Source organism: Leptidea sinapis, chromosome 19 (assembly GCF_905404315.1).
Source record: "Leptidea sinapis chromosome 19, ilLepSina1.1, whole genome shotgun sequence".
NCBI lineage: Eukaryota > Metazoa > Arthropoda > Insecta > Lepidoptera > Pieridae > Leptidea > Leptidea sinapis.
The window spans coordinates 13102887-13109145 of NC_066283.1; the positions used below are offsets into that span (position 1 = coordinate 13102887).

At 32.6% G+C, this 6259-nt stretch overlaps 1 long non-coding RNA gene across 1 annotated transcript; it reads left to right on the top strand.

Moving 5' to 3' along the window:
• Positions 1–1883: 1883 nt before the first annotated feature.
• On the top strand, positions 1884–4602 carry LOC126969744 (uncharacterized). The gene is made up of 3 exons (XR_007730439.1): positions 1884–2301; positions 2391–2609; positions 4362–4602. It is a non-coding gene; the product is annotated as an uncharacterized LOC126969744 (long non-coding RNA).
• The last annotated feature ends 1657 nt before the right edge of the window (positions 4603–6259 follow it).

The following is a 6259-nucleotide window of genomic DNA, read 5'->3' on the forward strand; positions in this document are numbered from 1 at the left end:
GTTGTCTTGCAACACATAACACAGGCTATAATATATTTTGGGGCAAGATAATTTGTGTAAAAAGTGTGTCAATATTATTGTTATTATTAGTTTCTATTTAAATTAATATGTTAATGTAAGGAAAGGTTATATATTAATAAAATCTTTTATTAATTATAAAATATATTTTGTTCTTATTTACAATTCTTGAAAATGTACTTTAGAATTTTGAGAATGTACGTTATTAGTAATAGTAACAGTGGCAGACCGGTGAAGTGCAAGTTCAGAAAAGTGAACTCAAATAAAGACACGTTCCTAACGTGGATAAGTGGAGTATTATTTCCAATCCCTGACCCACTCTCGTGTCAGTATCATTCTTTAATAGGATTATAGTATTAATTGCTAAGAGCGAGAGTGGAGGAGCATGCCAGCTGTATGCGTGAGAGAAAGGGAAGCCAGAAAGACTAGCGCCGTAACGCGTTAAGTTACGAAGCGGCTTGCCATACCATAAGAAGTTATCACATCAAAAGTGCACTGCAATGCGATGCCTGGCAATAAGATAAAATTTTGACATATCGTTATTCCACTAAGCTCGCCTGTTGCAGTTATTCTGCAAGAACTTTGCGGTGCAGGAATAGCTATTCCACTAATAAAACTGCACGGTTACTGTGAAATAATCATATTCTATTAAATTAATTTGACTATTTTTACATTTGACATATACTTTTTCGTGCATTTATTTTGCAGGTCTATTGTTAATAAACTCATAAATGCTATTAAGAATCTAGCATTGTCAATATATAGAAATATGTGTTTCCTGGTATATTCAACACATAATTATTTGTTTCAATCAGCATACCAACCAAGCAAAACTGGCGCAGATCCACCATAGTGCCCTATTATAATGATAAGCGATATGCAAATAGTTCATAACACTTCTTTTGCAAAAGCTATGAAGCGCCTCGATAAGGTACTGTTGGCAAAGCTAGGTACCTATGCACTTAAGTGTGAGTAAAGAAACCTACAGCTCTTTCATTGCTGTCCTTTAAATAGTACATAGTTTAGTGTTAATATTTCTGATTTTATCTTTTGGTTCGATTTTTTTTGTGGCATGGTGAATACAGATTTCAAAATAGCGAGCCAAAATGGCTTTGATCAACAAGATTTGGTGATTACCAATTAGTGGCTGCCTATTAAAATGATCATCAGTGAATAAAGATTGGCAACTTTGAGGCAAAAAAATAATATTATTTTTTTATGACAAAAATAATGTGCTTTGGAGAAAAATAAATTCAAAAGCAGGCAGAAATAAGTATAAATATTTAAACTAATTGAATTTAAGTTTTTTGCATAAGATGAACAAGGTTAAATTCTTAGTTGGTTTGTATATTCTGATTGAGTATACAAAAATAATTTTGAAGCTACTAACAATCCAAACTGCTATGCTTACGTGTGAAAAGAGAAATCGGGATGCTTATGTTCACTGTCACTTTTGCACCCTAATAAACTACACCGAACCATTTTTTCAATGAAATTCAAATAGAAAAATTATTATTCGTAGCTGAGAAGTAATTCAACGTGTATTTCCGTGCTGAAAACGAGTATTAATTTTAGACAAAATGTGTTGCAATTATGGCAAAATGTCAATGTTTGTTTCGCACAGTACTGTGCTGACCTTGAAACGGCACGCTACATGAAACAGAAAATAATATGATGTTATCTCATTTCTTTACATGACTTATGCATATGCTGTTCTCTTTCTTGTGTGAATGAGATGGAAGCTATCTAGTAGTCTATTGTTTACTCAGTCTACGATCTAAAGTTGCTCTTACGTCTTATCAGAATCTGTGGTTATTTTGACTGTTGTGAATGTAGTATTTAAAATTTAAATTTTATCCATAGTAGGTACCTATCACTTTTTAACGATTTATAATAAGTTCAAAACAAAACTAATTATATGTTTGTTTACCTACTAACAGGAAGATAACTATTTCAAAAGTATAAAGGAGGGGTGGTATATGCAAAATATTATAATGAGTGTTATTGAAAATACTTCGGACTATTTGATAAATTTGAATGCAATTCAAGAAGACGCGTTATTAAGTTTCGAATCATGCCTTAATTCTATTTCTGAGAGAGTTTTACATTTACTGCATCAGGACTCTTTAGGATTACATTTAAATTCCAAAGAAAATCAGCTCAGCAAGAATGAAGAAGATTTACACAGTCTAATTGAAATCAATCAGAAACTAAGGCACGATATTGAGTTTAAGATCAAAGATTTAAAAATTCAACAAACACAGTATGACAATTTCAAACAAGGTAAGTAATGCTAATATTAAAATAATGTTAACTGTATGAACCTATGTTCTTGTACTGAATCAATTTGAATTTCATGTTTTTCATTTCAGAACAGAAAATATTATCAAATGAAATCAAAGAAACTCATGAAGCATATTTGAGGGCAAAAAAGTATTTAAAAAAACATTTGAAATTTTTCTTTACAATATCTGAAACCAATGATACTGCAGACCAAGTAATTTTTGTACAGTTTTTCACTGAAGCTCGTAAGGAATCTGAATGTTATTCAGTTAAACTCTCAAGAAATATTAAGTCTCAAAAGTATACATGTAAGTAGCTAATTTTGGGTATTGAGTGGGTGCCCATTTTTGTTTTTTTTTTTATGGAATAGGAAGACAATCGACCCTATCAACAACAATCACAACGCTCCTGTGATTCCTCTGGTGTTGCAAGAGATTGTGGGTGGCGGTGATCACTTAACACCAGGTGACCCGTACGCTCGTTTGTCCTCCTATTCCATAAAAAAAAAGGCATTGCTACCCTTTAAGGAAGGAGTATGCAGAGCCGGTACCCTCCTGGGGTAAAATCTCTTTGAGCACCGCTGTCATATTAAGGAAGAGGGGGGGGGATATGGTCTCCGGTCCTCGACACTAACCCTATGCGAAACGTAGCGGCACTTGGCCGCTTCTTCAAGCTGGTGTTCATATTTGTTTGTTGTTATACTCATTAAAAATTTCACTCAATGTATTTGTACATAGATGTGGTAATATGTCGTGCACATGACTTCAGAATATATTAAGGTATATTTGAGTTATACATAAGACAATCTCTTGTTCAACTATCATCACCTGGCACACAAAACACTGTATAATGCTTCCTTTCTCATTCTCTCGCTGGGTGAATCCTATACTTTTACCTGTTTGTGTCACTTATCATCTCACTTCTTGGTTTAAATCATGTTATCAAGTTTCAAATCACAACTATTCTAAAGAACTAACTTTTCTTGGTGTTGCGTAGAGACATCACTTCATTGTGTGTCTTCTACCACATTTATCACGGAGTGTTCCTAAGAGCTGTTTAACTTGATTCCTGCTGCCGAATTCCACCTTCGCACGACATGCCACAAGTTAGGATATCATCCCCATCATCTGGATTTGTGGCGGTCCTCCACAGTGCGGTTTTCAAGGAGTTTTCATCCACATACTACAAAGCTGTGGAATGAGCTTCCTTGTGCGGTGTTTCTGGGACGATACAACATGGGTACCTTCAAAAAAAGCGCATACACCTTCCTTAAAGGCCGGCAACGCTCCTGTGATTCCTCTGGTGTTGCAAGAGATTGTGGGCGGCGGTGATCACTTAACAACAGGTGACCCGTACGCTTGTTTGTCCTCCTATTCCATAAAAAAAAAAGAAGCTTCACTTCAATTCATATTACTTTTTCACATCCCTTTGCTGAATGTTTCACACTGAAACATTTGTTGTGGTCATTATTTGTACGATCTCAAGTGTGTAAGTTGATAATAAGACATACTAATAATATTAATAAAGACTATTCCATTCTTGAATGAAGTTTTTATATATTTTATTTTATGAAATGCTCACATAATGCCTCTATTTATTTACGGTATGTGTGGATTGATGCATCTACTATACTCAATAACTCTTGTGTTTATAAGTATTAATTTACTTTTTTTTTTCTTTTTTTGACTTACTCATGTAAGCCTTTCAGTTTTTGACTTTTGAGTATTTTTGTTGCGTCACTTTGCATATATTGTAATTGAAATGATTTGTAAAACAACTAAAATGTTAATCTTGACTTAAAAGAGTGGCAATGAGTTTCTTGCTACTTCTTCTCATTAGCTCAACCCTTTATGAAGTAGCGGTAAATTCAATAAGAAACAATATTTATATATTTTTTTTTGACATTCATAAGTGTCATTTTTGTGACCTACATGAATAAAGTGTTTTTGAATTTTGAATTTTTTGAATGTCAATATAAATTAAATGGACCACTCACGTCAAAATACTTATCAGTGTAATTATTTTGTATGTTAATTATGTACCTATGTTTCGAATTTCAGTGCTAAATATAAATCCAGAATTGAAGATTTCTAAGGATATACAAAGACTCTTACAAGAGGATAATTGTGTTCCTGGAGTGTTGTCATGTATAAGAGAGGCATTTAGAGTATTGAAAGATGACAAAGGAAAGTGACAAACTAGCAGATAATAATATGTAACCATTAGATATTAATAACAATTATGTATTTTGGATAAAATAATACTTAAAAATAAAAGTCAATAAATATAGTATTGTAGCTATTTATAGGTACTTTTTTAACATTATCACCACCCCATAAAATAATTATGGCAAATTTTTATATAAGCTTACATATTTGTCCATGAGAAATTGGAGCATGAGTATCAAAAACTATTCCACCTCAATTTTTTTGTGATCCTCTTCAAAAAAATATACATAATATGATATTTAGAGAACAGTTAATGATATTCTTAACATAGATTTAAAAAAAAATATTGTTTATACCTGTTTTTTAATTGTTAATTTTGCACACTGGCAAGTGTGAGTCTCTTTATTTAAACTATTAACTTTATCAAGATTGTTTAAAGAGCACTGTTATGAATAATTGAATTGTCTGCAATTTGTTTTTAACAATATTTTTTCTGAAATCATTGTAATTACATTCTGCTTAAATAACAAAAACAATTTTAAGAGGATTGTTTAAAAAAAATTGAGGTGGTATAGTTTATTCGATTGAATTTTTTAATAAGTTTCTGCCACCCATCCTTTTCAAACACCAGAATAGTTTCAAAGGTGATCTCATTATTAATCTGCACCATGAAAGTGAACCACTGGAAATCCAGATGGTAAGAATGGTATAGATGTTTGCTGTGTGTCAAGATTAGTTTATTGTTATTATTAATATTGTTTCAATTGTCAAGTGAAGGTAGAATTCAGTGAAAGAAATTAGGTCAGACAGCTCTTTGGAGCACTCTCCGATATAAATGCAGAAGAAGTTAAGCCTCTATGCAACACCAAGCAATACAAAGAGTATGTGTTGCCCAACATTTCTATTGTCTCCATCAGGGCCGGATTTAAACTTAATGCCGCCCCTGGACACCGGAAAAGAATCAACCCCAATACTGGCATTTTACATAAACTTATAGCTTATATATTTTATTTTTCAAATTAACTATTTAACTAAATTAACTAATTAACTAATTTACTGCAGAAACTTTATTATATGTAATATATACTAAAAACATGAATAAATATTTGTTTTTTTCTAACAATTATAAATTTGGCACTAAGGGTGACTCATAATTATATTGCCTACATCAATTTTTTGACACGGAAACACGTCTGACTTTTTGAATTGCGAATTGGTCGATTAAACAAAATTAATTAATTATATTGAGCAATCTTGATAACACAAAAAAAAAACTGCCCCTAGTGTAAATCCACCGCTGGTCTCCATGTTGTAGTGGTTAAATATATCAAGCTGATAAGGAAGGGAGCTGGACAGTGATAGTGCTTGCAGGCTAATATGAAATGGGACATCACAAGAAATGTACACAGGTGTTCCAGAAACATCAACTATTTATGTACCTACCTATCAAAATCTGCAATTCCTCCGGTGTTACAAAAAAGAGGACAACAGGCAAGGAGGAGACAAGAAAAAATCTTGTCTATAACATTTAGTGGTCAAAAAAGCAACCATTCTCATTTTTGTTAGGGATTTGGAATTAAGTGAGGTCTTAATTATAATGGTTAATTGACCAAAATATAAATTAATAGTACAAGAAATAATATACCTGTATAAGGCCCGTCTCAGTCCCAGTGTAGGCGAGCAGTGACGCACGCGCGAGCTTTGTTCGTCACCTACTTCGCAGACCCGAACGATCAATTAAAAATGGGGATACATAAAAAAAGAAAAGCATAAGGTACGGTAGGATATTG